The sequence below is a fragment of the Panthera pardus genome, unplaced genomic scaffold (genome assembly GCF_024362965.1).
Source record: "Panthera pardus isolate Hobbes unplaced genomic scaffold, ASM2436296v1 HiC_scaffold_24, whole genome shotgun sequence".
In the NCBI taxonomy this organism is placed as follows: Eukaryota; Metazoa; Chordata; class Mammalia; order Carnivora; family Felidae; genus Panthera; species Panthera pardus.
In genome coordinates this window covers 37,605,273-37,628,388 of record NW_026526810.1, presented here as the reverse complement: position 1 = coordinate 37,628,388, position 23,116 = coordinate 37,605,273, and the positions used below count along the sequence as shown (strand labels likewise).

Sequence of the window (23,116 nt, the reverse complement as noted above, 5' to 3'; positions counted from 1 at the left end):
GCCAATCTAACAGATTTTGAAATGATTCCCTCAAGCATTTGAAGAAACTGACATCTTCATCTACTTTTACCTCATTAAATAAAAAGGAATTCAGGATTAACGTATTTTGATTAGGAGAGTTTTGTGACATGGCAGCTTATTAAACAACGGGACTTGGTTTTTTTTAATGGACATTTTTATTTTTTAATGTTTATTTACTTTTGAGAGAGGGAGAGACAGAGTGCGAGTGGAGGAGGGGCAGAGAGAGAAGGAGATGCAGAATCCGAAGCAGGCTCCAGGCTCTGAGCTGTCCGCACCGAGCTTGATGGAGGGCTCGAACCCACAGACCATGGGATCATGACCTGGGATGAAGTTGGACGCTTGACCTACTGAGCCACCCAGGTGCCCCCGATGGGACTTGTTTTTAACATGGGTCCATATCCTACCAGGGGGACATTATCACTCCCTAAATCTCAGGCTGTAGTTAAGGATTCCAGTGACCAGGGTTTGACATTCTGCTATGTGACCTTAAACCAGTCACTTAAACCCCATGGGCTTCAGGTTCCAAATTTATAAATAGGCAATAATAATATCACATCCAGTGGATTATTTGGAGAATCCAATGAAACAATGTATGTGAAAATGCTTTACAAAATATTATACTATCAAACTGTACATCTATCACCAGTGTGTTATCATTATTATGTTTCTAGGAGATATTAGTCCTCAACACATACTGCCCACATAGTGTGTGATATTTATGCAGACTTACAGAAGAGGAAAATGTTACTTCTCTGGACCAACAGCTATACATATCTACCTTTATAAACGCATTTGTTACACACAGGATTTTCTTGACTTCAGTATTCTCTAAGCTTTGTTGGTCAGTTATCTCATCAGTAAAAATATGCAGGAAGCATGCAACTTAATACATTTGTATGTTATACATGTTTTAATATACTGTGGGCCTTAAAAGTTATATACAAATAAGAGTAATTTGAAAAGGATGGAAGAGACTTTGGGTGTATGTCTGTAAATTATTCAAAAGCAAGAAGGAAAATGAAGAGGAAAAAGATATACTCCATTTCTAACAAAACTAAGAAATAGCTAGAACCTCAAACTACAAACTAAGTGGAAGGGTAGTGGAGATTATTTAGGAATACATTAAGAAAGAGGATACTGCAGCACAGATCTTGGAAAAAGAAAAAGTAAACCCACACTTTTGAAAGGTGGAGGTTTACCCTGAAATGGAAAACCTATTATCTTATATGAAACAGCAAAAAGTGAGTGTATATGCTGGCAGGAGGAGCACCCTTATACTTGGTTTTATTCCAGAAGAAGAAAAAAATGAGGCTACGAGAGAAGTCACAGAGACAAGTTATACTTGGAGGAAGCAGTTTATCCCTGCCAGAGGGGGAGAAAAGTAACTTTGCTTTGGAAAAACTTCATAGGTGCTAAACCCCACTGACTCAAGAAAACGAACTTACACACAAAAACTCTGCAACATAAAAAATGTTCCAGGTGGCTTTGGCCCTTCCCCAGTGTGAACTTTTACAAGTACCTACTTGAGGAAATACCCATATTGCAGAGATGAAAAGTCAAAAAGAAACAATCAGAGGATTAACAGAGGTGAGGAAAACAATGAAACAAGTCGCAGATGGGCACCAGAAGATACTGCCACAGGGTGGATGAAAAGTATGACCAAAGTTTTTGCCAAAAAATCTCAGAAGCTTGGTGAAACAACTGATTCTATGAAGGAAGAACACAAATCAGTGATGTAAGAGTCAGAGAAGAGAGCAAGAGGCAAGAGAGGGGAAGGTGAAATGGGATCTGGCAGAGCTTAGGAAAAAGGTTGAAGGAAATGAGAATCAAAGGAAATTAAAACTCCACAGAAATAAAAGGGGAATTGGAAGAAGCACCAGGGAGACTGGACACTGCTAAAAACACAGTGGGATAGAAAAGGAAGGTGGAGGCACAGGAAGGAAGGAAGGAAGGAAGGAAGGAAGGAAGGAAGGAAGGAAGGAAGGAAGACAGATGAGTAAAAGTGAAGAAAGAGTTTAAGGATAAAAAGGAACACATGGAGAGGGTAGGCAAAGGAGAGTCCACATATGTATAATTGGGGTTGCTGAAGAACAAAGCATTGTTATCAAAATACTTAACATAATTTGAGAAAATTAACCTGAAATAAGAGAAATTTGTATCCACACCAGAAAGGACACACCATATTCTGGGGAAAATGGACTCAGAACAGCCAACAATGAGACATATCCTAGTAAAGTCATTGGACCTCAAGACAACACAATAGCAACAACATTCCTTGGACAGCTGGGCAAAGAGTCATTTATTATTTTTTTAATGTTTACTTATTCTTGAGAGATAGATAGAGCACAAGCAGGAGAGGGGCAGAGCAAGAGAGAGAGACACAGAATCTGAAGAAGGCTCCCAATTCTGAGCTATCACCACAGAGCCTGACATGGGGCTCAAACCCACAGACCATGAGATCATGACATGAGCCAAAGTTGGATGCCTAACTGACTGAGCCACCAAAATGCTCCAAAGAGTCATCTCTAAAAGGAAAAAAGGGTGTGCTGGCCTATGACTTCTCCATAGAAGCAGTCAATGCTAGACTGACTTCTAAGTCAGGGGAATAACACCTATGGCAGCCTCAAGAAAAGAATGTGTAACCTAAAGATGTTATCTGGGTAGAAGGACAATAGGCAAATACTTTTGAACATGCAAGAATTCAGTGACTATTGTTCCCATCAATCCTTCTGAAGGACTAGCTTAGAGGACAAACTTCAGCCAATTGAGATAAAATAGAAAAGGGATCAACACGAGCACTGAATGTATTAGCACTAAAATAAATGTGTGGTTCCGATTACAGAGCAGAATGTAAATATTCTGAGCCCTAAAAATGCAGACACGATATAAGTAACATAAGTTGGGAAAGTAAGGGCAGAAGAAGCTGGAAAATAAAGGCTAAGCAAATTCATACACAAAAACTTGTAGTTAACAGGTTTTAATATTAACAAATCAGTTAATATAGGCAAGAGTACAACTTGCCTATATTGTACAAAAAGGAAGAACACTAAGAAAGATGAAATAATTCTTAAAAGATGGGTGGTAGAAAAGAGAAATGGGAAGAAAGGAATACATGTAATTTTTTATGCTCTGAGTAAGTTATAATGCCTAAAGAACTCTGAGGGCTCATTATCATATAAATGTAAAATTTAAGGGTAACCACTTGTAAAAATATAAAACTTCCCTATTTATCATGCAAAAATAGGTAAGGAAATAAAACATACGTCGGAAGATTTTCACAAAACTATAAAATAGAGAACACAATATAAAAAATAGGACATGAAACTTATCTGTCATACCAGTAAATATAAATGGATTCACTTCATCTAGTAAAAGAAAGTGACTTTGAGAATGGATCACAAAGCAAATCTAAACTTTAAGTCATGCATAAGAGATGTCCCCAAAGCAAAGGGATTCAGAAAGGTTGAAAACAAAAGATGAGTAAAATATACCAGGCAAATGTACACACACACACACACACACACACACACACACACACGTTAATCATCTTAATGTCAGACAAGACTGAATACAGGACAGGGGTGCCTGGGTGGCTTGGTCAGTTAAGGGTCTGACTTGGGCTCAGGTCATGATCTCATGCTTTGTGAGTTGTAGCCCAGAGTTGGGCCCTGTGCTGAGAGCTCAGAGCCTGGAGCCTGCTCTGTGCTGACAGCTCAGACCTGGAACCTGCTTTGGCTTCTGTGTCTCCCTCTTTCTCTGCCCCCCCCCCCACTCATGCTCTGTCTCTCTCAAAGATAAATAAACATTAAAAAATAATTTAAAAAATTTTTGAATTTTGAGTACAGGACAAAGAGCATTAAATAACCCCCCAAAATGGGTTTCTTATTTTGTTAGCCTACACATTTAACCTGATCCCAGTAAATACAATAATTGAGTTTATCTTTTCTAGAAAATATATTAATTAGCAAGGTTAGCTAGGGAAAATCTAAAAAAAATAGTATAAGAAGAAGGAACTAGCCCAAAGGAATAAGAAAATCTCTCATAATATTCGAATGATTTAAATAATGTATCATATAAATAGAAATGGCACAGAATTGAAGGTCCAGAAATTGATATACATTTGGGTTTGCAGGGAGCAAGACATCATTCTTAAGAGCAATATAAAACAAAATTACATTGAAATATTTTTTTTCCTATAATTTGGCAAAGTAACAGACTGAGTTGACAAAGTTGAAGGGAAAGAGGCATTCTCTTACCCCCCTAGCATGCATATAATCTCTATTGTGAGACATGTGGTAAATTCCATCAAAATCCATATACCCAGCAATTCTATTTCTAATTTGTTTAAAACAGAGTTACTCATACACAGGTGAAACGACCTATGGCATTTCAATACCTTTGTATCTGCTTTGTATTAGCAAAGGACAGAAACAATCCAAAAGTCCACCAGCAGCAGACTGGTTAAGTAAGTTTCGGTACATCCAATGCATATTTTGAAATGATCTCCCAATTACATGAAGTAGAAAAGTAAGGCACAGATTTTGTATATGTATTATGGTAGCCTTAGAACATAAGAAGGAACAAAAATACAACTATTTACTTGTATGTGCATAAAATATTTCTGAAAAGATTTTTTTAATGATGGGATAAAAATACATACATATAGGCATTTTAAGATTTTCTTCCCAAGCCCCACTGAGCTGCTAAGGGCACTGAACTCTGGGGACTACTGCTCCAGGTCCGCCCTGTTCGATACCATAGCCACTACCCACATGTGGTTTACTGAGCATGTGAAATGTACTAATCCAAATTGAGATATGCTGAAAGTGTAAAATATACACTGGATGTTGAAGACGCAGAACAAGAAGAAAATGCAATAATATCTCAATAATTTTTATGTCAATAAAGAGTTTGGGATATATTGGTTTAAATAAAATGTATAATTAAAATTAACTTTACTTATTTATTTTGACTCTTTTAAGGTAGCTACTAGAAATTTTAAAATGGCATAGGTGGCATGCCTGCTATTTTTGTTGGACAAGTGAACTTAGGGAGAAGAGAGGTCATGCTCTAAACCATACCCTGTGTCCATTACACAACACTACAAAAGAGCTCAATAAAATTCTGCGGACGCTAAATACATTTTGTTAAGATGTAAGCTACTAATTCTTTCACATCATTAGGGACTGTGTGGGCACAGTACGTGGGTAAAGATATCGCTTAAGATATTTCTCAGAAACATCACAGAAGGAAATAGAGTGAAAACATCCACTGTGAGGTTATTTACTCCACACTCTACTCAAAGATTAGGCTGACTCTATACACTACAATTAAGTGTTTTCAAAATTGCCTTAAGGGTTAGCATATAGAAATTATGGAGGAATACTCCGTGCCTGGGTGGCTCAGTCAGGTAAGCATTTGACTTCCGCTCTGGTCATGATCACATGGCTCGTGAGTTTGAGCCCCACATCGGGCTCTGTGCTGACAGCTTGGAGCCTGGAGCCTGCTTCAGACTCTGTCTCCCTCTCTCTCTGCCCCTCCCCTGCTAGTGCTGTCTCTGTCTGGCTCTCAAAAATAAACAAACATTTAAAAAGTTAAAAAAAAAAGAAATTAGGGAGGAGCGTTTGGCCATTCTCAATGTGAATCATCGTTACCATATATGACTTGATGAAAGATAATCCTGACAGCTAAAAATCTAAAGTCTCATGTCTATCTAAAAATATTTTCAAGAGTAAAAAGAAGAAACCTACTTAAATTTCCATATACATCTGTCTTGGGTTAGTATGAACTTGAAAGAAGATTAATGAATAAAGCAGTATTTGCAGTATTATTTGAAACAACAGATTTTTTTTCTTTTCACAGATTAAGTTCTTTAAGAGAAACAACCTACTGCTAATTTCATTTTTTATACCAATTGAAGTAAATGAGCCGCATCCAACTTGATGTCATAAATTTAGCATTTTTCCCATTTGGAAGGATACAGGCTTTACTTTTTTCATACACTCATTTATTTTATGGAAAATATAAGTGATTTCAATAAACAAAAAGTATAAATATCAAAGAAAGAAGGAAGGAAGAAAAGACAGGAAAGAATGGAAGAAAATAAGAAATGAAGGAAGAAAGGAGGGAGGAATAGGGAGGGGGAAAGGATCAATTCTAAAGATTCATCCGTTCTCATTCCAGTCCAGTCTAGAAGGGACCTAAATCATGCCATATTATAAGGTTGGCAACACATGTAAAAGGCAACAAAACAACGTGATCTGATTGACTTCTTGTCTATTACCTGCAAGTAAATGAAGTAATTACTAAATATGAACCCCCAAAATAAATGAGTAGATATTAAGCCCAGAACTTGAACTGTCTTTGAGTTCTCACTGATAGCACATCTTTTGTGCATTTTAGAGTTTAAAATAAGAATTTGCACTTTAGGCTTTGAAAGTGCATGAGATTGAGTGTACACAGAATGCCGTGCTGCTTCATATGCTGTAGTGTGTCTTTCTTTCCTTTGCTGTCTTTAGTAATATTAGAAATCTTTTGTATCCATCTCTAACCCAGTGGTTCTCAACTGGGGGTAATTTCGTCCTCTCCTGGAGGACAGCTGACAATGTCTGTAGATGCTTTTGGTTGTCACAGATGGAGTAGGAGTGCTACTGGCATTTAGGAGGTGGAGGCTGGGCTGGGGATACTTGTAAATATCCTACAATGCACGGGACAGCCTATCCAAATGAAGAATTATCTGAATCAAAATGTCAAGAAGTTTAAGAAACTTTGTGCTAATCTGAAAGAGACGTCATTTTTGGTTCAAGTCCATTGTCCCTTTGGCAGCATCCTTTAGGAGGTAAACTGAGCCTGCAAATTTCAAAGAGCTGGCCTCAATTCTCAAAGTCTCTGTCTACATGCCTACATAGATTCATTTATTCATACATTCATTCAACATTTCCTAGCTTAAAAAAATTTTTTAATGTCTATTTATTATAAGACATTAGATAAGATAGAGTGCGACATTTTTAATGTCTATTTATTATAAGACAAAGATAAAGATAGAGTGCAAGCACGGGAGGGGCAGTGACAGAGGGAAACAGAATTGGAAGCAGGCTCCAGGCCTTGAGCTGTCAGCACAGAGCCTGATGCGGGACTTGAACCCACGGGCTACAAGACCATGACCTGAGCCATCGTCAGTCCCTTAACCAACTGAGCCACCCAGATGCCCCCAGCACTTCCTAGCTTAATTAGGAATAAAAGCACATCATACGTAGGGTAAAAAATATTGTCCAAACTGGGACACTATGGAGGGTTGTTTATTAATTACACTGGACAACAGGAGTAAGTCGAGAATGTTCTTGGTAAATCAGATCACGTGGTCACCTTAATCCGGTGGCAGTATGCAACGTCCAAAATGATAAATGAGCCACAGAGGAACTTCTAATGGCAGCCAGTTGGGCGAATGGTGTTTGGGCCCTGGAACTAGGCATCGAGGCAGAGGTCTAAGAACATTGCTGGTTTGTGTGTTGATAAGACCATGACATTCAAAAAGAGCCAGTATAATACCATTCCCACGACCATAGGGTTTGGTATTAGAAAGGAAAAAATAGGCATAAAACGCAGGACATCCAAAGGATACCAATCCTGCTAGAAGGCATTATAAAGGACACTTTTTACAAAAGCACTTACACACATTGCTCACACATAGTAGGTACTCAACAGATGTCTGCTGAAGAATAAATCTCCACAGTCTGATATGACATGTGAAGAAACCGTCTCTATGTAAACCGTCTGTATGTGTTATTTTAACTCTTGGGATTTCCTAAATGTATGTCTAAGATGCACAAAGTAGTGCTCCTACCCCTTCTGCACCACAACCAAAACTTGCAAATTTTGGATTTGTCAAAATACAACAAAACTGTTCAGGCAAGGTAAATAAGTCTAAGTGCCAGCACCGTCGCTTTCCTATTTTCCTTTTGATCTGTAAGGTTACTAGGGGATGAGATCATCTTTTATTTATATTGCATGTGGTAAAATTTTGAAACCGGATTTTTGCACCCACCATTCTCTCCCTCCATAATTAAGCCTGTAGGGCTGGCTGGCTGATATTTTTGAAAGCAGAGCTTGTCAATTTCTGTTAACACTAATTTAGAGTTCATAGCTCCATATAAGCATGGAAATGCGAGGGCAAAACAATTTGTCTAAAAAATATTTTGAGAGGAGTTGAACAAATTGAGGATCATCTGTGCGCTGACTGCCAAGCGTTTCTGTTCCGATTACAGCACCGATCTCACAGCAGTATGGGAGCTCACCTTCTGTGGCACGCACATTTGATTTTCCCAGGTCCCTTTGCTTTGCCCTCCCTTTCCTTCCATTTATGCGCTCCCACTATAAATAAATGCCTTTTCCCTCCTCTTTGCCATGTGTTGTCTTTTTAATTATGCCCCAAACTCTAATATAGTCAGCCCAGATCTTGTTTGGCCATTAACTTGGGAAGAAAAGAGGCTGCCTCCTGCATTTCACAGGAAACATTACAAGGGCAGACCAGGGACTTTCATCTCTTCCCACCTTCAGCAGACAGAACAATAGGCGGCTATAATCTTGTGACACCCACGCCTAATTTATCCAACCAGCAGACAGGTAGCACTCTGCAATGCTGCTCCTGTCTGAATAGGTGCAGTAAATACTCAGCTTAATAGTAGCGTCTCAGGCAGGAGGGCAACATATCACAGCGTGGCATTTTTATAATCTTCCTGGCATGCCGACAGCCAGGAGCACAGGCCAGCGCGTGTTCCCCCTCGGTGGGGCTTAGGATGCACGTAACTGTTAGATGGTGACACACTGTGCCTTTAAGCAAGTTTAACTGTTTTATATCCCCTCTGATCTGCAGCTTTGTACATCTGGTAAGCTGCCTCTTCAACTTCTGTGGGCACATCTGTGGAGCAGTTACTTGAAGCTTGCTGTGCGTGGTGGGCCTGGTGCGGGGTTTCTTTGTGACTGTCTCCTGTTTATCTGTGAGGAGTTTCTCTCTGACACGGCAAGGCCACAGCTGAATACATCATCCTGGCCAAAAAGATAATAATAACCTTGTGACAGCCAGAAGGAATATACTTAGCAAAGGCGGAACAGAAATCTTGTCTGGAGAAGCACTGATTAAAAAACATTTATTTCTCCTATGTCTGTGGGTCATTTGGGCTTTGACTGATCTAGCTCTAAGCTTGTATTAGGGTCCTCCAGAGAAAGAGAAATGACAGAAAATATGTAGATTCACCAGAGAATTATTATGGGAATTGGCTCATGAGGTTATAGGAGCTGAGAAGTCCCATAATATGTGGTCTGCAAACTGGGGAACCAAGAAAGCCAGTGGTGTAATTTAGCTCAAGTCTTCAGACCTGAGAACCTGGTGCTCTGATGATTGAGGGCAGGAGAAGGTGGACATTCTGGATCAAGAAGAGAGAGTTTGAATTCGCCCTTCCTCCACTGTTTCGCTCTATTTGGGTCCTCAGAGGACTGGAGGACACCTGCCCACATTGGTGATGGTGGATATTCTTTACTCAGTTTAGTGATTCAAATGCTATTATCTTCCAGAAACATCCTCAAAGACACACCCAGAAATAATGTTATACCAACTGTCTGAGCATCTCTTAGCCCAGTCAAGTTATATAAAATTGACAATCACGAAGTTGTAGGCTGGATCAAGTCCTGTTCCATGTGTCTCATTGTCCTTAAACAAGAGGTTACCCAAGGCACCTTCTTTCTATGGTGAAATGCAACTTGTTTCAAGTCTTGTATCTCCAGCTCATTTCCCATTGACAAATCACATGGGTGGCCAAGCCCAAGTCAAGAGACAGGGCAGTACATCCTGCTTATGAAACTGAACCAAGTCATAGAGCCAAGCTTAGCATCAAAGAGTCAGGGTAATATATTCCTCCCAGGAAACTGAAGGTGAAGGGGGAGGTAAATATTTGCCAAACAATAATGTAATCTAAAGCCCTGTCCCTGTCTATAAAATGAATAAAGCACAGCTATTTGCTAAACAATGGAATTATCGAGTCCATCAGTGTGGGTTCCATTTTTGGAAGATGCCACAGACACTACGAAAGGATGAGTAGCCACATAATCTTGACCATGATAAAGTGGTCATCTCTATGACCTGTCACAAAGACTCACCAGACAATTTTCAGAGCTTAGTCCTGACTCTTCAAGTCTTAGTGAACTATGTCATGGTTTGAAAGCTGACCTACAAGGTGTTTGCAGGTATTTAATATTTGTCTCTTCTTTTGATGTTGTAAATTTCGTTTGCTCAACAGACCTGTGTTCTGCTCTTTCAGCACTTCTGGTGTCTAAATACTTCCAGAAAATAAATGTGTGTGAAAGCACTTGGGGGTTATATCAGGCTTGATATTCATTTGCAACACCAGGATGGCACATGGCTGGCATCCATTCTGAGCAGCTGAGCGATCATTTGGGAAGGTTGGTGCCCTTACCATACACTTAATGAAATATTTTGAATATCACCAGTGACTGGTTATATTTACAGTCTGTGATTCTGGCTCTTAGGCACATAAATTATGACTCTGGATCTGCTCATCAATTCTTCCAGAGAAACTGTCTTGCCCACGGCTTGGACAGAACATCAGCTTTCGGTTGAATTATAAAGCTCCGCGTCCCAACCACACTTTCCATCGTGGCCACAGCTAACTGGACCAGCAATGGGCACCTGACCCAAAGACAGCTAATGATTATGTTTGGGTCTATTAGGTAGTCTGTTATTAGGTCCCTCTTTGAGTGCGTTAGGCCCATTAGATTTTTCCATCATAGAATAATGAATTGGGAAATGTGGAATAAATCAGATGGCATCAGTGGCTAAAATTCATCCAGAAGTATGAGATTTTTCACTGTGTTTTAAAATCAATTTGTTGGAGTCAATCTGTCTTAGTTATCTATTGTAGCATAACAAATTACCCCCAAATTTAGTGGCTTTAAACAACAATAAACAACTTTATCTCACAGTCCCAGGCATGGATTAGCTGGGGCCTAGTGTGTGGTTACAGTCAAGGTGTTGGCTGAGGCCACAGTCATCTCAAGGCTCATCTGGGGCAGGATCCACTTCTCAGCTCACTCAATGTTGGCAGGATTCATTTCACTGGCTGCTGGACTGAGGGCCTCAGTTTCTTGCTGGTTCTTGGCTGAAGACCTCTCTCTGTTTCTTGCCGTTGGCCCTTTCCATCAGAGCAAGCATGTGTGAGGGGCCACGGACAGAATGTGAGCAAGGTGAAAGTCAGTCTTTATAAGTTAATCTCTGAAGTGGCATCTGTGTCCGTCAGGGTTCAACCAGACAAGCAGAACCAGTAGAAGATACATGTTAAGAGATTCGTCACAAGCAAGTGGCTATGTGGTTGTGACAGCTGGCTATGCAAGAGGCGTAGGGCAGGACGTCAGGCTGGACAGTCTGGACTCTTGGGTGTGGGCTGAGATGCAATCCACAGGCTGAATTTGTCCTTCTTCAGGGAAGTAGCAGCTCTGCTGAAGGTCTTTCAACTGATTGAATCTCATCTACCCAGATTATACTTGAAGTCAACTTACGATGGACTTTAATCGCATTTAATACTTTCACAGCAACACCTAGATTAGTATCTGATTCAATAACTGGGGACTGGAATATCAAAAAATTCCATTACAACAGCTTTTCACTTTTGCCACATTGTATTCATTAGAAGCAAGTCACAGGGTCCAGAACATAGTCAAAGGAAGGGTACTACACAGGGGAAGCCAAGATCACTGGGAACAACATTTCATAAGGCTATCTACTACAGTTACTTGTTTTCTCACCAAATAACTTTTGCAAGGGCAAATGCTTTTAAAAATGTTCCTAACTCTAGAGAAATTTGCAAAGCCATGTATATTTTTTGAATTAATTATAGTTAAATGAATGAGGTCTTATTCAGTGGTTAATTACACAGGTTTGGTGAGCAAACATAGTTTGTAACTTCAAGTGAACAAATTCAATTCTGTACAACAAACATTCTAATAAATGTGGTTTTTCCTGACAAATATTTATAGCCTCAAGGTTACAAGTCAGCGTTCCTCAGAACTACTAAAGCAAACCTCTGAACATTATAAGAAGGTCCTTTGGTCTTCTCAGTTAAAACAAATATAGACCGAAACTTCCAAAACGACAAAAAAACCTAAAAATCAGTATGGATTTAGCTTAAATTTTATGAGCATTGATATGTAAATACTGACCAATCTTCGTCCTTGTATATTTTTTTTTTAATTTTTTTTTTTACTGTTTATTTATTTTTGAGACAGAGACAGAGCATGAACAGGGGATGGTCAGAGAGAGGGAGACACAGAATCTGAAATAGGCTCCAGGCTCTGAGCTGTCAGCACAGAACCCGATGTGGGGCACGAACTCACAGACCGCGAGATCATGACCTGAGCCGAAGTCGGCCGCTTAACCAACTGAGCCACCCAGGCGCCCCCGTCCTTGTATTTTTAAACATAAGATATTGGGTATCCCAGTACTCTGCATCCTCAGAATCTCTTGTCAACCAGTTCCTCGCTTAAAGTACTTTATTAAGGATCATTAAAAGCAATGGTAAGTGAATTCTATAATTTTAACCAAGGTGGAATTAAAATACTTGGTGCTTCTAATGCTCGATTTCTACAGTCTAGGGGAGGGAAAGACCAGTGGTCGTTCCGGACCATGAAGGGCCAAAATTACGAGCAAACCGAAGCCATGAATGAGCTGAGCTTTGAGATGGAATAAAAGCCAACAGAAAAGAGGCAAGCGAACACATCTAGGTGGAGACCAAGGACAGGAGAGGGAAGGTAATGGCAAGACACCAGAAGGAAGATCATTGACCTCTCACTGCTAAGGCTGCCTCGAGTTCATTTCCTGTCTCCACCATTTCTGTCCTGGACTCCTCCTCTTGGATACTCACTACATCCCCTCCTTCCAACCCCCCATGCCATCAACATTACTTGCTTGAGTGTGTCTCTTCCTTGTCTTGAAAACGGATGATCTATGTTTATAAAATGGCACTTTTAGTTAAAATCAAGACTTTAAAAAATTGTGGTAAAATACACATACCGTAAGGTTTTTCATCTTCACCCCCTTTTAAGCATACAGTTCAGTGGCAGTAAGCACAGTGACATTGTCGTACAACCATCACCACCACCCATCTCCAGAATTTTCTCCTCTTTCCCAACTAAGACTCTATACCCATTAAGCAATCACTTCCCTGGCCCCTAGCAACCACTAATCTACTTTCCATCTCTATAAATTTGACTACTTTAGGTACCTCATAGAGGTAGAATCACATAGCATTCATCCTTTTGTGACTTAGCAGAATGTCTTCAAGGTTGTAGCCTGTGTCAGTTTCCTTCTCTTTTAACTGAGTAATGTTCATTGTACGTATATGCCACGTTTTGCTGATCCATTCATCTGCAGATGGACAGTTGGACTGCTTCTACCTTTGGCTATTGTGAATAATGCTGCTATGAACACAGGTGTATGGATATTTTTTCTCTGCTCTCACCTCTTTTACATACAAATCCAAAAGTGGAATTGATGAACCATATAGTAATTCTATATTTAACTTGGGGGGAACTGACATAGTGGCTGTACCATTTTGAATTGCCATCAAGGTCCCTATTTTCCTCTATTCTCACCAACATCTCCTAGTTTCTGGTTTTGGTTTTGGTTTTGTTTAGATGGCAGCCATACCAATGAGGGTGAGGTGGTCAAAGGAAGTGCTAGTAAAGAGATGCATGAACTAAGTTGGAACTAAAACCGAAACTGACAGGATTCTGAAGGATCTGTCTGTAGCTGCCTTAGCATCTCTGTTTCTTTCCGCAGCCCTGCTTCGTTTTTTTCTTATCATACTGACTGGCTTTTGCTGCTTACTTAGGGTTTTCTGCCCTCTCATCACTTTGGCCTGCATGCGGCCTGTCATGGCTCTTCTAGTCCACTCTACACTCTGTGACTTCTTTTTAAATTTTATTTAAATTCAAGTTAGTTAACATACAGTGTAGTCTCGGCTTCAGGAGTAGAACCCAGTGATTCACATCTGACACATGACACCCAGTGCTCATCCTGAAAAGTGCCCTCCTTAAAGCGCATCACCCATTTAACCCAGCCCCCCACCTACCTTCTCTCTACATGCTGTGACTTCTTGAAAACATCTTCACATTTAATACCCACGGACACCCACTTTGGACTCTCATTTCCCATACTGATGGTCAGAGAACTGATTATTCTGACTCATCATTTTGATCATGGACTTGCCCAGTGATGGGCTAACCTAGAATTATGTGACTGCTCTGGCCTACTCAGCCATGCCCAGAAGGGTACAGTCACACTGAAAAATAACGAATGAAGCACTGAGGACGGAAGGTGGGGCAGATCCCCTAGAAGGAAGGATATGCGTACGTGTGTGTGGGTATACACATAATGGGCAATGAATGGTTGCCATATACTGAATGGTATCTTCATAAGATTTCCCAGCATCAATTCATTCATCAATCAGTACATAATGAGTGCATATTTATTATATAAGAGGTAGTGGGCTAGGCATTTATAATGCTCTGAGCACTGGTCTAAGAGAGCACTATACTGTGGGACACGACAAAATGCTAACGGACTTCTCAAAAATTTTGAAATCTAGTTAGAGATGAGACATCTACCTCCACAAAACTTTAAGTTGCAATATAAAACACCAATACTGTGGATCTGTACGTAATTTCCTGACCAACTTTCTAAAGAGCGCGGTATACATTAAGTGCTGTGCATTCTGAGGGATTGCTACAGTATGAAATTATCTGAGAAGACTTTATGGAGGACTTGATCTGGGATTCTAAGGATGGCAGGTTTCACAGTTAGAGAGGTTGGAGAAAGCAACTGATTAGTCAACAAATATTTAGTGCATGCTGAACCATGATTAGGTACCGTACTAGAAGCTGAAGACACAGAAGAAAGTAAGACATTCTTCTGAAGGGGTCTGTAATCTAGAGACAGACAAACAGAAAACAATAGTGGCAGACATCAAGGTGGCAAATGATGAGCTATGTTTCAAAAGAAAAAAAAAATCTAGCCTTTGTTATCACCAACACAAGAAATCTCAGAGACATGACATGGTCTTTGGAAATTAAGGCCACCCTTGCAATTTACTCTGGCTTTGGGAAGATGTATACTCTTCAAGCCCCACAGAAATGCCCATCGTCCCCGTGGGTCTGCCACCACCTGTCTCTGGATGGGACAGAGAAGGGACAGGCTGCTCTTGGATTACCTCCCACAGTACTCTTCAAAAGCCCATACAGTATCGCTACTTTCTAGAGGCCGTTGGCTGGGGGCAGAAGCTCATAGCTCCGTCTAGGGAGACAACGCTGGTCAAAGGGGAGAGCAAGAGGTTGGAATACAGCCGGGAAGAACGGAGCTTCCAGATGGACAAAGGCCATGGCCAGGGCCACGGCGCTCCAATCTTTCATGGAACAAACCTCATTTTCTGATTTGCTTAATATTCTGTAATCAAAAAGCAGCCCTGCAGAGGAGAGATGATAATAGATACTTACCATACAGACATTATCTTTTCTGTTTGTTTTTAATTTATTTTTTTCTTTTTTAAACCATGAACTGTTGGTTTACTCTAACACTTAGTGTTAAAAAATGAATGGTGACTTGCTCTATATTCTAATGCTGAACAAGCATTCTCATTTCTAATAACCCAAGTTTTAATGACTCCAGAGGGCTTAGTAAACAAAAAAACCTTTCGCTAATGCCACATAATAATATCATCAACAAGTCCACTGCTAGGAAGGTCCTGATGTTGCCTTTACATTCGATTACCTTCTAGCTCTCAGTCCAGACTTTCTGAACATTCAGAATAGAAATTTCTTGCTGGTTAAAACGAGGGCTACTTAATTCAGAAGCAAAACAGGTCCTACTCTGGTACAAAGTCTCTACTTTTTCTCTGGCTGGCTCCAGGCGTAGGGAGGTAGTTCCCAGGCACTTACCTCAGAGCAGCTTTAGAAGAAAGGAATCTGAACTTGATCCCAAATAAGCTGGGGGACCAGGAAGGGGAATGGGGCAGATGCACGTATTTATTTCAGTGCCTTTACATAGTGATGAGGTCCTTATTTCTGCCTTCCCCTCAAGCCTCAGAAATCCTTACAAGGGGGCAGTAGGATCAGATCATACATTTAAATTATTTTCAAAGATGTCAAGCAATTCCAACTTCTCTAATACAGCAACCTTCCAAAGGAACGATAAATCTCCAAACCAGAGACAGGCTTCTCCCTTTAAAATTTTAGCTGGGAAAGACTGATTATGTATTTAAGCTTTGGAGCTGTGTAAAGCTTTGTTAGGCAAATCAGTGACCAGACCATCTCTCCTAGCTGAAAATCTACAGCTCCTATTTATATATGATGAATCTTCGAGGACTTCTTAACAGAAATCATCATCAGTCCTTTGCATATCGTCCACAGAGCCAGGGACTAAGCCTCACTACTATAATGGAAATCCAAAGGCCTGGAAACAATGTATGTAGTTCCCTGACTAATTTTATTATGCAGACACACACTTAATGGCTCCCGTTACAATCGCATCCAGGGTGGGAAACAGTACTGGATTGCGACCATCACGCTAAATCGACAAGGATTATCAGTCATTAAAAAGGAACCAAATTAGCATCAAGCAGTAATATTTTATACTTATCAAATCTTCTGCTGGTCAAGGTCCATTACTGAGCGACACCATAAAGGCAGGAACCATCAGCTCATTCTCCAGAACATTTAAATCTCTATTGTATTTGTGTAGGATATAATTTCTGGTAGCAATAAAGCCTAATAAAGGTTATACCCCAATGAATAGATTGTTAATAAATTGACCCATGACATTTAAATGGATAATTATGTTTGAGATAAAGAAAGAATCTCTTGTTTCCATGAGGAAGGGTTTCAAGTTGTGCCCAACCCAAGTTACCCATCAGCCACAGGATGGTTCTACATGGCTTTACAGTGCTATAAAATATTAATTTTGCTGGTTACCATTGTATTAGATTAATTATTCATCAGGCCCTCCCAACAACTCCTATCTATCAGAATCATCAAGGCTTAAATTTAAAATGTTTCCACATGAGAAGAAATTGTATGGAAATTAACTGCCACCTGTACTTCTATGCGGGAGTTAGAAACGCTAAGGTTTATCTTCCCCTCAGCCCCCTGCCACAGTGTTGCCTGCCTGTCATGAGATGTTATCTTCACTTGGTGGAGAAGTGAAGAGTCGGGGAGCGATTAGGAGGCTGAAGGAGCTGTTACTGAACATGATGGATTAGATCCAACTGGAACAGTCCAACATATGTTATGTACTGATGCCTCTCAGTTCTCATTAGGACTATGCCACAGACAACTAGCAAAACCTATCGGAGAGAAACAAAACAAAGCAGAAATGCTGCAGGGGTTGCAAGCACGGCCCCCCTACAGTCTCTTGGGCAAGGCTTCTCCTCTGTCTTTCCTGTGCTGCATTAGGCTCAGGAAAAAAGACTTTTCGTGTGACACAACTAACACTAACTTGTTTCAGTAATCAATTAATATTTAATTTGTGCATTTGTTCAACTAACATTTATGCATTCATATTATGTAGCTATTAGACTCTCTTTTGAGAAGAAACTGGTTATGTGTTCTCACATAAATCAAATGCAAAAAACGTTATTAATTCTCAGAAGAAATCCCAGAGAAGCCAGCCCCCAAGACTGCCATCTCTTTCAAAGCAGGGACTCGCTTTTATTATTCTTTAGATGCCGGGTGCTTAGCAATACATCTTCAGTAGGTAAATGAATATATGGGTTTTTTTGAGGAAACTGCCCACCAACGATATGGTAGACTAGAAACCCCAAATAGATCTCCCTGTATAAATTATAGAAAACCTCCTTTAGAAATGCACTGGTGAGCTGGAAATAAAGTGAGGAATCCTCAGATGACAAAAATATAGTGAAGTGGGAGTTTGTATAGCAATGACGTCAGCTTTCATTCTGGAGAGCTTCTGATGGAATCTGGTGACTTTGAGCTTCCATTTTGACTATTGTATAGGAAAAGGGAGACAGAAGATAAAACATATAGCCTACCCAAGATCAACAGTCTAATAGGAAAGCCCTGTATAAATCTGGGATCCTTAAGAGTTATAGCATAAGAGAGACAATGAACTAGAACAGTAAACCTGCAAAGGGGGACTAAAAAGAAAATTACGTTTCCTGACCTTGGCAATGGGAAGAGGGGGAACAAAACTTTTTATAACCACAAATAAGCCCACACAAGGATTTGCAACCCAAATCACACTTTCAGAATATTCTGATAAGGATCAGGCCAAAAATTTAGTTTAACATGGGATAAGGAAACTGGATGAAGCAAATGTTAAACCCTCTATAGAAGTACATGCTTGGAACCAAGGCTTTCAAAATATCCATGAAATCTCAGTTCACAGTAAAATAATGATATAATCATCATCATCATCATCAAAGAAGCAAGATACTATAGATGACAGCTGACAGAAATGTCAATCAGGAGAATACTGGAATTTTAGATGCAAAATAAAAATAATTATATTTTAATATATTTAATATGAATAAAGGACATGGAACTTTAAAAATGATATAGCCGATGTGAAAAAGAACCAAAGGGAGTATCTAGAAATAAAGTACTGAATAACTAGAATAAAAACACTCAGTAGACAGAACAGATAAAGCTAAAGAGAAAACTAGCCAAATGACGGAGGTAAGAAATTATCCACAATGCCATGTGGATCAAAAATAATTGAGATGACATGAAAATACTACGGAGAAGGTAAGTTATACGGAATGCATATGCATCATCAGAGTTAAAGAAAGAAGTGAGAGAAAACGTAAGACAGATTCAGAAGACAATGGATGAAAAATTTCCAGAAATGACAAAAACTCCAACCTTCAACTCCAAGACCCAAAACATCTCAAGCAGGATAAATAAGGAGAAATTCACCTGTGGACAAGAAAATAAAATCTCAAAACACCCAGGAAAAGGAGATGATATTAAAACCAGCTATGGAAAAAAGAGTTCATCCTCAAAGGAATGTCGCTTGGCCTGCAGCTGATTTTTCAACAGCCACAACACAATCCATGAGACAAGGAAATGACCTATTGTTCTGAGAGGAAAAAGAGAATTGTTAAAACAGAATTCTGTACCCAATAAAATTATCTTCCGGGAGCAGAGTAAAGATACTGTCAGAGAACAAAATCAGTTTGCTACCAAAGTACCAGCATGAAAGGAAATTCTAAGTGATATTCCTCAGGCAGAGGAAAAATGATCGCCAAATGAAAATTTGATATTCAAGGAGAAAATGTAAGCAAAGAAACTGATAAATACATAGATAAAAGTAAATGAAAATTTTCTTTATAAAACAACAATTATCCAATTTGTGAGACTCATAAAAAATGACATTTAACTTCTAGGAAGAAAACAGCCAATAAGTTAGGATGGGAATGATCACTTTAAAATGTTCTAAGTTCCAGGGTGCCTGAGGGGCTCATTCGGTTAAGTGTCTGCCTTTGGCTCAGGTCATGATCTCAGTTCACTAGCTGAAGCCCCACATCAGGCTCTGTGCTGTCAGGACACAGCCTGCTTTGGATCCTCTGTCTCCCTGTCTCTGCCCCTACCCTGTGCACGCACACCTTCATAAATAAATAAATAAACAAACACACAAATAAGTAAAAAAAAAAAAAAAAAGAAAGAAAGAAAAAGAAATGTTCTAAGTTCCTTATACTGTTTTGAGAAGGGTAAAACATTAGCTTTGTATTTGAAAACATTAACTACTTATATGTTTAAGGAAATCAGTAAAAGTATAGCAACAGAGCATAAAATTCCCAACTTTGGTGACAGTAAAAAGAGAATGACGGAAAGATAAACATGATCAAACCTAAAAGAAAGGCAAGAAAGGAGAAAAAAGATAAACACAATATGAAGGACAAATGAAAAACACAAAATTAGGGAGGACAAATGAACCCAAACATCTCACTAATCTCGATACATTTATAAGACTATCCAGTTAAAGGACAAAGATTTTCAGAAAGGATTAAAAATGTAACAATTATAAATAACTGTAACAATTTATACAGCTATAACAATAATATAACATATAGTAACATAGCTTTAAAATGTGTAAAGCAAAAACTGACGGAGCTGCATAGAGAAACTGAAAAAAATCCCACCTGTACCTTTCTCTGTTTTTCATAAGACAGATAATTGGCAAGAGTGCAGTAGATCTAAGCATCATTAAGAAACTTCACCTGGTGGATAAATATGAAACACTGTACCCAACTGGAAAGCTCCCATTCGTTTTGTATTCGTTTTCCATTGCTGTCATAACAAATTAACACAAACTAAACTTAGCAGCTTACAACAACACAATTGAATAACTCACACTTTTATAGGTTCAGAGTACACATGGGTCTTACCAGGCTAAAACCACGGTGGCAGGACTGCCTTCCTTCCTGAAGGCTCTGGGGGAGAATGTAATCGCTGGCTCATGCAGGCTGTCGGCAGAATTTAGGTCCGTGCATTTACAGGACTGAGGCCCCCATTTCCTTGCTGGCTGTTGGGCTAGTGTTGTCCTCAGCTTCTAAGAGCCACACCACATTCTTTGGCTTGTGGTCCCCTTCATCTTCAAAGCCAGCAATGGTGGTGGGAGTCCTCCTCATGCCTCACCTCTTCTGCCACCTCTTCCATCCCATCTCTGACCAACACGAGAAATCTGTCCTGGAAATCAAGAAGAAAACGCTAAGCTGACAGAAAATTAGGAACAAGTTTTTTAAAGTCCTGTAGAAAAACAGACACAGGAATGTCAAATGAAACAACAATATGAATAGATGCGTAATCTCATGAGTAATTAGAAATGTAAATAAAAACCACAATGAAATCCACTTTATACCCACAGGATTAGCAAACATGAAAAATGCTGAGATGCTGGCATGGATGTGAAAAGGATGTGAAACAATGGAAACTCTTACAGAGTTTCAGAGGCATAACCACTTATAGAAGCCAATTTTGAATTTCAAAGTAGTTACACATACACATCTTCTATGATGTGGCATTCTTTTTAAAAAAAATTTTTTTTAACGTTTATTTATTTTTGAGACAGAGAGAGACAGAGCATGAGCAGGGGAGGGACAGAGAGAGGGAGACACAGAATCTGAAACAGGCTCCAGGCTCTGAGCTGTCAGCACAGAGCCCGACGCGGGGCTTGAACTCACGGACCGTGAGATCATGACCTGAGCCGAAGTCGGACACTTAACCGACTGAGCCACCCAGGCACCCCTATAATGTGGCATTCTAACCCTAGGTTTGTACATCAAACAGTGGTTCTCAAAGGGAAAGTCAGTGGATCGTGTGTCTTAGAATCAATGGAGAGTTTGTAAAGATGCAGATGCCTGATCTCCACAGAAGGATTCTATTTTTTTTTTAATGTTTATTTGGGGGGGGGGGCACAGAGAGAGAAGAGAGAGAATCCCAAGCAGGCTCTATGTTGTGAGCACAGAGCCGGATATGGGGCTTGATCTCGCAAACCGTGAGATCATGACCTGAGCCAAAATCAAGAGTCAGACACTCAACCAACTGAGCCATCCAGGCGGCCCAGAAGGATTCTTGATCAGTATCCTTGGGGATAAAGTCTGCGGATTTTTGTAGTGCTCCAGGCAATGCAAATGCACGCTGAAGTTTGAGATCTACTGCTCCAGGGCATCTCTTGCCTGCGTGTGAGACACGTACAGCAGAATTTATAGCTGTACTGCTTTAAATAAAGAAAAGAAACTGCCCAAATATGCATCAATAGTAGAATGGATACATAAATTATGGCAAATTCATACAATGCAAACGAATCTAGTAGCTATATGCATCCACAGGTTGAATTTCAGGTACATAAAAGAATGGAGGAGGGGAAGCAAAAGAGTTATACAATATAATTACAATATAATATAATTACAAAATGCTAAATACAAGAGTGTGCAAAGGCAAACTATATAATTATATGACTTAGGGAAACATACATATAAATTTTGGGGTACATACATAGGGAATAATAAGAACAAATTGAGGATAACAGTTTCTTCTGTGGGGAGGGAGGTGGATGGCAGTAGGAACAGGCCTATGGGACTTGTGGGGACACTGGTAATGTTTACAAATGGGTGTTTGCTCTAATGTTGGTTCTTTATAACTTACACAATCGATACAAATATATGTATGTAGGTATTCAATACATAATACAAAATTTTTAAACGGCGGGGGGAAGTGGTTGAAGAGATAGGGATTAAAAGTTGACTGTTCACTTAGCAAACTTGTTATGAATGCTTCTGAAAGTGCTTTGGACAACTCTTTAAAATATTCTTACTCTTGATGACCATGATGCTGGTCTCTAAGGTAGAAACTACGAAAAAGGAGAGCTAGCAAAGGAGGGCAGGGGGAGAACTCTGCAACATTTGGGAAAACATCTCTAGACTTTCCAAACAAATTTTACTGACCTGTCAACACTTCAGATAATTAAGAAGAGGTCCTAGAGAGGACAAACCACTTGGTACTGAGTGTGCCCTGTCTTATGCTTGATCATGCTGATGGTGAGCAAGCCAAGTGTCAGGCAATAAACATGACCTTCTCAAAGACCAACTTTCCCATTGTGCAACCTGCCATGGTCCTTGATAGATATTTTTCGAAAGCTGCCTCTGACTGCCCTGAACCTATCACTTATTTAATGCTATTTGTGGCATGCTAAATAATGTAGCGTCTCCAAATTTCTCATTTTTCTTCTGTGAGAAATTAATATCCTGGTTGAATCAGTTCTCTCATTTCCCTAGTTTTATAAGGCCCAGTATAAACCAAGAGCTGATGTTGAAAAATAAAAACGATGAGGAGCAGTACTCTCATGACCAGACTCTTCCTTTCTGAAATGGCGTCTTTCTTTTCCTTCCTCTACTGCACTGAAGGACGGAGAGTCCATACTTCATCCCTATGAAACAGAACAAGATCCACGTGGAAGTGCTTTCTAAAAGTAGCCCTGAGACGCCATCTAGAAGACTGTGCCAGGCTGGCCATAATA

General features: G+C 39.7%; 1 long non-coding RNA gene across 1 annotated transcript in view; it reads right to left on the bottom strand.

Moving 5' to 3' along the window:
• The window catches only part of LOC128772767 (uncharacterized), a 70,648-nt gene that overhangs the window by 33,391 nt on the left and 14,141 nt on the right, over window positions 1-23,116 (bottom strand). Inside the window, exon 2 of the long non-coding RNA XR_008416921.1 lies at window positions 20,487-20,787. This is a non-coding gene — a long non-coding RNA (uncharacterized LOC128772767). The remainder of the gene's footprint in view (window positions 1-20,486; window positions 20,788-23,116) is intronic.